The sequence below is a fragment of the Artibeus jamaicensis genome, unplaced genomic scaffold (assembly GCF_021234435.1).
Source record: "Artibeus jamaicensis isolate MK-2021 breed Jamaican fruit bat unplaced genomic scaffold, CSHL_Jam_final scaffold_1019, whole genome shotgun sequence".
Classification (NCBI taxonomy): Eukaryota; Metazoa; Chordata; class Mammalia; order Chiroptera; family Phyllostomidae; genus Artibeus; species Artibeus jamaicensis.
In genome coordinates this window covers 4126-16230 of record NW_026522025.1, presented here as the reverse complement: position 1 = coordinate 16230, position 12105 = coordinate 4126, and positions in this window count along the sequence as shown.

The following is a 12105-nucleotide window of genomic DNA, read 5'->3' as shown; positions in this document are numbered from 1 at the left end:
CCTTTTTTTCTATTGCAGAACAATATCCCATTCTTATACATATGTATATATAAATATATTTAATATTTATATGCAATAAAAATTATATGCAACAAAATTTTCTTTAAGCATTCATCCATTAATAGACACTTAATTTATTTTCATATCTTGGCTTTCTAATAATACTGCAATAAACAGGGGTTGCCATATGAAGGGAGGAGCACCTCCCAAAATGAATTACCTTCTAGAGGGCGGACCCTTTGTAATGCATGCTTCCCCTGCTAGGTAAGTGTTCTAGGAACCCTCCTGTATCAATGTAGCAGCTGGCATTGTTGTGAGAGGCTTCATTTGGCTTCCATAAATTTTGTTTGAAGATTCTTTCAACACATTTGCCCTTTTCATGATGTGTGACTTACAAGTGCACCTGCCCACACTGTGCTGAGTGTTCAGCAGTTTTTGACAAAAATAAATCACATAACCCCTGTGCTCCACTCTCCTTATTCACTGAAGCTTGTCCCGAGTGACTTTCTTTGTTTTTCTGAATGAAAAAAGTCCTCACAGGGAAACATTTTTCTGATGTGGAATAAGTGAAACAAAAACCAACAAAAGCACTAACAGGCATCAAAATCAACCAGTTCAAAACTTGTTTTGAACAGTGGAAAAAAGTCATAATAGCTATATTGAATCAAATGAAGAGTAGTTTGAAGGTGAGTGAAGTTTAAACATGTAAGAATAAACACACAATTTTTAATAAATAAATTCTGGGTGGTTTTGGGCTCCCATTTGTACACCTTGAAGCCATGGGATTTTTGTATTTCGTTTATTCTTTCCAGTCCACAGAGTATCATTTTCTTATTTTCAAGTGCAACTTTAGGGTGTTATCTTCTTTCTAAAAGTTTCATTTAATTTGGCTCTTTGTTTTGAGTATGCATTGATAAAGACTTTTGAATAGATATTTGGAAGATTTAAATATAATTGAATCCCTCCTCCCTCCCTCCCTCCCTTCCTCCCTCCCTCTCGTTATCTCTCTCTTTCCCTCTTGCTCTCTATTCCTCTTCTTTTCAGAGCAATGAACCACACAGAATTCAGAATTGCTTCCCTTCTTTTTAATGAATATAAATGTTTCATAAGAAAGATATAAATTTCTGAAAAGTAGATTTTCTAAACACTTAAATAAACAACAATTTTATCTCATATTTATTAGCCAACAATTTTATCTCATATTTATTAGCCAAGTGCCAACGACAGTAAGTACCTGTATGTGGTGGTTTTATAGGCAGGATCTCCTATGAATGGATCTACCCACGGGTTTATAGTCCTTTCACGTTTTTATAAGAATATTTATGGCATGCAAATATTTTTATATACATCACACATAAAGCTATGGCCTCTTATTTCATACAGTATGCTGTGTTAATAAAGTTGAACCAGCATCTGTAGGCAATCCTAAATAAACTGAAGTGTCAAATAGGAAAAAACTTTTCCCCTTGAGTGTTAATCTTGCAAAACTAGACTTTTTGATTTGTGTTTATTTATTCTTTATATCTTCATTTTTCTATAAATACAATAGGTAGTTTCCTAATTAATGGAAATACATTTCACAAATGGCTCTTTAGACAGGTACCTGTCTCAATAAAACTTTTTATTAAAATTGGTCTCTCATTTTGTGGGGACAATCTGACATTGCTATTTTTGTATTTTTGTCCCTGTTTGTACTCAATTCTCTTCCATATATCTAAAATGAAGGTAGTGGGGAAACCAAAAAAAATGAAAAAGAAAAGGGTCCTACATTTGTTCTACTAATCATCTTACATTTCATTTTCTATAAAATACAAGCTTCAAAAGAAAAGTATCTTGATAACAATTACTCTGTCTTCCATTCCCTCCCCTTCAAGCCATTATATTCAGGAACCACTCCAGTGATTTCTTAATTGCCAGTCAAAGGCTTTTTTAAAATTCTGTTTTACTCACCTTCTCGGCAGCATTTGACACTCATCACTCCCTTCCTCTTGAACCACTTCCTGTGTCTCCAGCTCACCTCTTTCTGACCTTTGGTGCTTCCAGAACTCTGCCCTTGACTCTCTTCAATTTTCACATTACATAGTTTCTCTAAATAATTTCTTCCATTTCAATGTCAACAGCTACCACATATAGAATAGTAACTTGGTCACAGAAATAATAAACAATTAACTAAAATAAATAATCAATGAATTAAAATTCATGATTCTCCTGACTTGATATAGAATTGTCACTAAAATACAGATGCTCATCTGAGTTCTAAATTTCCTAGTTGTGGAAGAAACACAGACAATGTCGTGTAAGCATATGTGTGTTCCCTTGACATTTAAGTGTGACCTGTCTATATGCTCTCTTAGAATGCCCTTTCCACATCTATTACTCTCCTCCATCTTCAGCCACTTAAAAAATGCCTACTTGCCATTTAAGACTCAGCTAGGGAATTACCTTTCCAATAAAATATTTCCTTGTAATAAAGAATTCTTGTGCACATATGTATCTTGGTTTCTATTAAACTTTATTTGTCTTATTCTACTACCTTTCCAAGTCAAACACTACATATTATGTGCACAAGAAACACTACATGTAATGCAGTGTTTCATCCTCCAGATCTAGAATTGTATCTGGTACATAGAAGAAAAACATACTTGTTTATTTTTTTGGTCCCATAGTTTAGACTTTCTATTAGAAACCAAGTAAAAGTGTTTATGTGGTTATTTTGCTTTTTCTGAAATTTCTTCTTCCCCTAATATTTTATCCCATGTAAAATAATATGAAGACCTTTATATATTCACAATATAAGAAAGATTCCAGGAATGTGACATTTCAAATTACATTTTCAAATAAGTTTAAGAAATATTGATTAATGTGAATATACTTTCAATATGTTAAAAATATAGCAAAGAATCAAAATGTTTAATGTCACAAATGCTATCATTCTATTTGCATAAGATAATCACAATTTCAGGTAGAACTACGAAGGTGTTTCTTCATCATTGTTTAGCATAATTCACAACTGTAGTTGCATACCTGTACTTACTTTCTTATCAGGCCTTTTTCAGGAGGAGTTTATGGAAGAGAACAAGTTAAAATAAGTAAAAAGAATAAATTCAGCAATCCCTTATGGGCAGTAAAGACCCACTACAGAAGATATATCAAGGGTGTCAAATTCATTTTTACCAGGGGCCACATCAGCCTCTCAGTTGCCTTCAAAGGGCCTAATGTAATTTTAGGACTGTATAAATGTAACTACTCCTTAACTAGGGGCAAAGAGCTTAGCACTGCTGCTGGGTAGAAGACAAGGTGCCAGACTGGATAAAACAAGGTGGAGGGCGGGATTCGGCCTCCAGGCCTTGTGTTTGCCACCTGTAATATAGATCTTCTTGATCTTTCCAACTTGTAATACGTTGATCATTAGGTAATCCAAATGATGAATTTTCTTTTCTTTATTGAGAATATCAAAAACATTACCATCAACCATGATTTTGTAGTCATTTGCAATAATTTTTTTAACCAATTGCATATAATCAATGATTATCCAAAAGAGCTTCTTTTTTTTTTTGACAAAGCTTAATTGGATTATCACCCATATATCTTTTGAATCTTCATCATTTCCTCCTTCATTCTCTTTGACAGATATTTGGAGTTTTACCGTAGAGCAGGGCAGAAGTGATTAGGAGAACCTTTAGCTTCTCTGACAACCCTTAAATAACCTGTATATGTTTTCTCTCTGTTAGCTCCAGGCTCAGAATTAGAAATTCAACTAGAAACCAGTATAACCCAAGGGATCCAGATTAAATGTTTCTCAGGAGGATGGTTCCCACAGCCCCAGATGCAGTGGGTTAATAGCAGAGGAGAATTAATTCCACCTTCATCACAATCTGAGTCACTGAATGAAGCTGGTCTATTCCATACACATATTACCCTTCTCCTTGAACAGTCCCAGGGAAGGATCACGTGCTGGCTTCGACATCCAGTAACTGGCCAGGAGAAAAAGACAAGCATTCAGGTAGCAGGTGAGTGCTAAGGGTTGGGTTCTCCCATTGATTACCATTTCAGAAGCATTATGAACTAAGGAGATAACAACAAGCACCTTGAACTGTGTAGCTTAAATTCACATTAAACCTTTGGAAATAATAATAGAGTCAGAGACTAAAAGGGAATTTTTAATGTATAAAATATAATAAGAATAATTTTCTGCCAAGCATAATCCCATCTTAAAGAATTTTTAAAATTTTGAGTTTATTCAATCCTCAGGTACTTTGACACTTCCTAGATCCACCTTTTTTCTAGCTAGGTGATACCATCTCAATATCCTCACTTTTCTTTTTTTATTTAGAAAATTTTTAATTATTGTCGTTCAAATACAGTTGTCTCCATTTTCTCCCCACCACAGCACCTCGCCCCACCCATCCCATCTATCACCCTCAAACCTCCTACTGCCTTTTGGCTCTATCCATGTGTCCTTTATAGATGTTCCTCAATAAATTTATTTTTTTTGGAATTTTTCATTCTCTAATTTATTCAGTCCTAAGTTATAGTGTTCCCTAAATTTCTAGTTTTCTTTATGCTCTATTTTCCCCTATATCTTTGAGCACTGCTTATAAAAATATTGAATTTCAGAAGCTGATACAGACATTGATAATATATGGAATTCTTATGTATTTAGACTGATGTGTGGATTTAAATAAATATCTAAACTTTACACTTCAGATTTTGTGGTGGTCTGTGTTTTAAAAACAAATTAAAATGATTATATACATATATATTTCACTCGCATGATGAAAAAAATAAATAGTAATATGCCATAATGATGAAAAAATTTAAAACATTTTCAATGAACTACATTAAATATATTACTTTCTAAATTATTGGTACTTGATAAAAACATTTTTTAACTTTGATTTTTCTGAAGGACCTCTTTTAGTAATATCCCTTCAACTACTCATTCAGCCACCATGTATTTCCAACCTTCCATATATAGATGTATCTCTAGGCTGCCTCATTTCCCATGTACTCTTCAAAGAGGAAACTAAATTTAATGTTAGTTTATTAAAAAATATGATTTGGAAGGCAAGTCTACAACAAAAAACTTCATTTTTCAAATGAAGATAATTATTAAACCTGTTGAAAAATTCAATAGAAAATAAATATAAAATACCTTTGCCAACTGTAAATCACTAGAGAGGATATTTTAATATAAATATTTAAGATGTTGATGGATAAAGACTGCAACTCAAAGTGGTGAGGTTAAGTCACCAGTGTGACACTACTGAGTGGAATAATCAGCAAAATAATTCATCATTTGCATTTTAGCCCTGTGCACTTTCCCCAAGAAATAACATTCCTGTCATGGGTTCCTGTGGAGAAAGGATCTTTATTTAGGTGTCTTTGGAGTGTTCATTTAAACCTTTAAAGAAATCATGTAAAAGGAGGTGATGTGGATACTGAATGTTGAATGCAAAGGAGTTCATCTCAAGTTGTTCAAGACATACTCCTCACACCCACCTAAATACCTATAGAAAAATCATGAGAATATAAACATAACCTATTTTTCTTTTTTATTTACATTTTCCCCCTTCATTCCGAGGATAGCCAGTACTTCCTGTTTCCCAGGACAAGCTAAAAATCTGCTTAGGACTGTTATTCTCATATTTTGAGTTGGTGGTTTGTATTTTGTGTGTCCCCAGCATGTGTTCTGTGTTCCACCAGTCTTTGCTATTAGATTGTTTGATTTAATAAAAAGTTAGACAACAAAGGAGAAATATGGGTTTTTTTGCTCCTTTCAAGTAATGTTATAATGTGAACTAAGGATTTCAAGCAGTAAAAATGGATATATATCACTGTGAATATTAGCAGGGTAAGATGTCTTCAGAAGCATGGTGTGGTATATGAAATTTTTTTATTGTTGTTCAATTATAGTTGTCCCTATTTTCCCTGCATTATTCCCCCCTGCCCTACCCACCCCATCTCCCACATTCAATCCTTCCCTACCTTTGTCTGTGTCCATGGGTCTTTTATACATAAGTTTTTGATACAAAACAGACAATGGTATCAGACTTAATGTTATCTATCCGAGGCACTGAGAAAGAGATAACTGTGAATTGATGAAAAGACTTAGAGATAGATGGAATCAGATCACACATTTGTAGAATGGGTAATAAAGTGAGGAAAAGAGAAATGAATCTAACCACTGACATCTTTAATGCTTGGTGACTCTACTCACAGAGGAATGTGGCCACACTGGATTCTCATTTTCTGATTATTTTTTATTAGCACTCTCTTGGAATTTAGAGAAAAAAGAGAGAGAATGTGTTGAGAGCCTGTTCTTCATCAAGTACTTGCATCATCACTGGAAGTGTTTAAGTAGGCATGTGGATACAAACTGTTTAAAATGCTAAATTACTAATAATAGCTAAGATTTATAGATTCCCACTAAGATTTTAAGTAAACTAATGTAAAGTATTTATATATTATCCAAGCTTATTATTAGTTAATATTGTAAACATTTATCTCAAGTTTTTATTACTAAAATTGAGGCAAATGAAGCATAGAGTTGTTAAATGATTTACCAAAGTAAATAAACTGCCGCTTCCACTAAGTGGGATTACTTGGATTCAAACCCAGAAAGTTTGACTTTAGAGTTCGTGTCCTTAAATATTACAGAAATATGCTGCTCAGTGTATAAAAGAAAGTTCTTGAGTTCCTTTTGCAAAGTTATGAAAGGAATATCTTCGGAAACATATTGAACCACCTGATACCCAAGAATCATTTTGAATCTTAGAATCAGGAAACCCAAATTCTGTGTTCTCTCCATCTCCTTAGTGATCGCTGAAATAGTCTCAGAGTCATCAGTTTCTTCTGCTTCCAGTAAGATGCATTATGTCCAGAGGCTAGTACAGTTTCTTTTCTTTATGTATGAAGTGTATGAAGTGTATGTGTCATATATGATATGGCTAGTAAAAAGCAAAGAGAAATACCTCCTGGAAGCTCTTATCAGCCTTTTCCCAATTTAGATTTATCTCCAATTTCCAAACCTCCTAAGAACTCATCTTTGCCCATAACCCTGATTTACTACTTATCTCTGACATCCTAGTATTGAACTGGACTACGATGGTACAGGACAATCAAAGACTAGAGAGATACCTTATTAGATGGTCACTCCTAATTTCCTAATTGTTGTGTTTTCATTTTCTCTGTTTCAGATATTCTATTCCAGCAGCAAGCTTTTCAGAAGGAACTTTGGACTCATGTTGCTATTGCTTCTCTTGTACTCTTAGTGTTTGTGTGCATTCCAATTTCTATGATTTTATTTCTGAAATGCAAATTTAAAATAAGTATTAAAAAAATTGTAACAGGTAAGACCTCTGGGAAACATCTCCTCTTTCTGATCCTGGATATCTGAATTTTGACTATAACTTTATGATTCTGTGTTCTATCTCCAAAAGCACAGAAGACTAACCACCACCAAATATTTTTTTTGTATTTTTGATGCATTTATAATGATATTCGAATGGACACATATGGCTACTAATATTTCTTTTTGGGTGGCTTCCATTTTCAGTGACACTTGTATCTCTGAAAGCCTAACTTGCTTCTGTCATTTCTTTTCATTGTAATGCCCTTTAGCAAACAAGAAGCGCAATCCTTTGGTTTATTCCTCACAATTTGCTAAGATCTTCTGAACCCTAAGTTTCATATTGATTTCCAATTACTCATTTCTGTTTTAGTCCCCACAGGCACTCTTGCACTTCCAAGTTCAAATCTGCCTTTGTTCTGTACCTATTAAAAAACATGAAAGAAAAATAGATATGAGAAGGAAGAGACTCCTAACGTGTTTCCTCTTGGCCATTGGTCTTCTTTCTAATATATTTGAACATCACTATTAAGACTCTCTTGGAGTTAATATGATCTTGTAAAGTCAGCTTGAAAGTTTGGCAGCCTAGATATAGGTCACTGGATAAATCACCTGAAAGATGAACTATATAATTTAATCAAGATATCTCAGTGCTAAAGGGTAATTTAGAGCCCATCTGTTTCATGCTCTATCAATTCATGAAGCTCTTCAAAGTGCTTAATAGCTGTTTTTATTCAATATTTTATGGCAAAGCTATAGGCTGATCAATTTATATGTAATCATTTATATAATTTGCAATCATTAATATATAAGGTATTATTTATAGGTAATATGTAAGGTATTATTTATAGGCTTATTTTTGAGTTGAGCAAAATTTATTTTACATATTTAAGTAACCTGTCCAGAGATACATAGCAGTAGTTGGCAGAGATGGGTTGGAAACCCAGGGAAGTTTACTTATAACAGCCATCTTTCTAACTACTAGACTTAGCTGCTTAGCTTATGGTATTTCTCCCCCTGTTCCTCATTTCTGCAGTGACATCTCTCTACTAAGATTCTTTTCCATTTCACTGTAAATCTCAGTAAAAGAGAGTATTCCCTTATCAAGCATATTTTGGCTTCCTTGTAAATCCCAATAATATTATCCACATAATAAGTTTATCACTTCTTCATTATCACAGTTAGACCTTTGGGAATTTGTTGCAATAATGAGGATTATGAGTCTTGTCTTCTCCAAGCTGAATGTTATCCATTAATTCAAGTATTGCTTGTTTGAAATGCTTTGAGAATTTTACCTCAGGACATAACTGTGGTAAATTTTCTCTAGAAGTTGTAAAAATATAATTGAAACTTTTAAGGAAAAAAAAACAGTTTTTTTGTAGGGAGAAAGGCTCTAATTATCAGCACTGACAAGCTAGGGATGGTTGTGCTAAATTTCCCATTGTGGGAGTTTTAAGCAAAGACTGGATATACCTCTCAGTAAGGACATCTCCAAGACATCTTTGACCTTGGCCAGTGGGCTGTATTTCCTAAACTTTTAGAGCTCATCTAACTTTCTGGCATTCTAGGTCTTTAAAAACCCTTTCTTGTATCACCTTCCTCATATTACCAGTAGTCATTTTTGAATCATTATCACAGCCAAAGGCTCATATGCTCTAAGAAATACACATTATGTTCAGATACTTCTTCCATCTGGACCCTTTCCTCATCTGGATCTGTATAGGCATGGATAATGTTAACTCAGGAAAGGGCACTCTTTCACCCTGCTCTTCCCTCTGCACAAGCCATCCTACTGTCAAACACTCTCCTTATTCAAAAGAACAGAAAACTTTAGGCTCAAATAAGTTTGAGAAGTCTGAAGATTTTTGGCAACTAAAAATGACTGAATTTTTTTAGCTCTGTTAATTATTTGTTGAAACTCTAAACTTTCAGTTTCATAATTTCTGTGTGTTTTTTGTCTCTGTTTCAGGTATTTTTTCACTTGCGAAAGTATTTACTCTTTTCATGACACCGACAATAGTTTGTTGCACTATTTTGTATGCCTGTGTGATGTTTGGAATACAAGGTAAGTGGGACTGAAAGGGTTAGAAGTAGGAGCTCACAGAACATGGTTTCCCAAGAGAAAGAAAAAACTAAATTTCTTACCTTATGCTCTACTTTGTTTCAATTGTTTTCATGTACTAACTATTATTTTAGTGGTGAACATATGTGGTAGGTATTGCTATTTATCATTTTACAAGTGAGGAAAGAGGCACAGAGAAGGGAATCAACATGTACAGAATCACACAGCTAATACATTTGGCAGGCAGAATTTAACCCATCCAGTTTGACTTTTGATACTGTGTAGTTAATCACTATATTATACAACAAAACCTTGTTGGTTTCAGAGCTACAGTTTCATTTTAGGGATAGTGGACTTCATTTTCTTCATTTATGTAAGTGCCTAAGAGAAGTGCTATAGCATTGTTTCAGCCCCATAGAAGGACACAACAGCCTCTTCTGCTGCTGGAAATTATTCTCATGATGATCCTTTAGTAGGAAATAATTTTCTTTCTTTTGACTGATCTTTAAATAAAACTCACTTAGCAATTAAATCAATAATACTGTAATATTTCATAATCAAAGTAAAGTTTCAATTTTTTTACGTTTTTTTTACCACTTTGGGAATTTAAATAATAGAAGTAAAGATGACTGTAATTGAACAATAAAACCTTTTTTAAATATAAAAAAGTAATACACATTCAATACAAAGACAAATGAATCTTTAGGAAGATATTAGGCCAATTATTGAACTTTCTTGAACTTTATTACAATGCTATTGAAAAGTTGAGTTGGTACTATGGTGGAATTTGGACAGGTAATTCTGGAATACTGACTCTTGCTTTTGATTAATCACTCTTTCCTAAAAATTTCCTTAAAAATCTCAGGTGTGTATATATGTGTGCCTGTGTGTGCATGCCCATCTTCATGCAGGCACATATGTGTGTTTCACAGAGACCAGCAGAACATGGCTGTTGACATACCCCTAAACCTATGTAAAACTCAAATGATGTAGGTTGGACCACATGAAGATGTTCTGCCTATGTTAAAGAGATCCAAATGACCTTAATTAATTGAAATAAAAGAAATGTTTCCTTTTTTATCTTAAATTCTTAATTTATGCTTTGGAACTTTATGTCCAATAGCTCTAATGCCCTGCTGCTAGTGTTTAATAAAAAGCTGCTGCAATGGGGTATAGGATAACGTTTATTCCAATGCTTAAATCAGAACTGGGGAGGCCGTGAGCCTTCGATTGGCAACAGTCTCAGATGTGCCTGTCATGTGAATAAAGAAATAAAATTTCTATCAGTGTTATGTTATCACAAAGAATGAGGTCTCTGGTCCTTGGTTCTACAGTATCCTCATAATCCAGTGATTAGGTTACTAATCCTCCAATAAGCTGTGGAATATTAGGGATAATTCTTTGAAAACTTTCTGATTAGCTAAATGTACAAACACTTATGAACATCTATCCAATGTCTCAAATATCTCATCTATACACTGCTATATACTGCTAGACCAATTGCAAAGATAAATGTATCAATATGCCCAAAATCTTCACTAAGTACTTTGTTTAGATTGTATCTTAACTGATTCACAGCATTCCTCTGAAGAACTCTTTTTTTTGCAACCCCTTCAAATGGGTTTGATCATTCTTCCATGTTCCATATACCCAAAGATTTGAAGAAAAAATTTTAATATATGCTGTTACCTTAAATATTCTTAAGTGACTGCTATGCTGCACTGATATTTACAACTACACTGTTCTACTCTCTAGTAAATGTCTCCACCGATTTACTGAAGTTCCTCTCAGAATATCACAATTATTGAAGTTACTTGAAATTAGCCCAGAATCTTTCTGTCTACCTCCAAATTAACCTATACACTGAAGAAAGTTTAGATTGATGTCAATCCATTTATACAGCCAGTCATCATCTTAACTGAGTATAAAATTTTCTTAATTACAGTTCAAATCTATGGTAAATATTTTCAAATGCATTTTATTTATTTTTTAAATATGTAATCTTTATATTCTTTCCATTACCATTTAGTTAGCTCCTTTATACCCACATCACCCCAGCAATCACCACTCTGTTGACCATGTACACGAGTCTGCATTTTAGACTCTATTCTATCTCATATTCTCATGAGATAGAATAGAGTCTAAAATAATGAGAATATGAGATAGAATAGTCTCACCTCTACATTTATTCTCTTTGTATTCTGTAAATTAGTCCCATAATCATAATTTTTAATCCTGCAATACAGAAATGAATTATTTACAACTCTTTGTTTATGAAGTATAATTAACATTGTCTAAAGGACATTTTCATGTCCTTTAACCTGATAACCTACCTCCAACATAGCAATTGGAATATTAACAATATCTATATAAATGTTCCTTCCCATCTCATGTTTTTTCCTACTTCTAATTAAATTAAATAATTTATTCATGCATATATTCAACAAATGTTTTTGAGTGCCTACCAAGTGCCAGGCACTGCTCTAGTTTCTTTGAATTCATCAGAAGACAAAAGAGATGGAAGTTTCTGGCAATTTGGTGCTTAACATTTTAGCACAGGAAAAATATAAAATTAACTATAATACCAGATAAGTAAAATATGTTGTATATTAGGTATTACCATACATAGATTAACTCGTAAAAGTTGAGTGCACCAAATAGTGTAAGAGCAAACAAGGAACACTACTTGTAA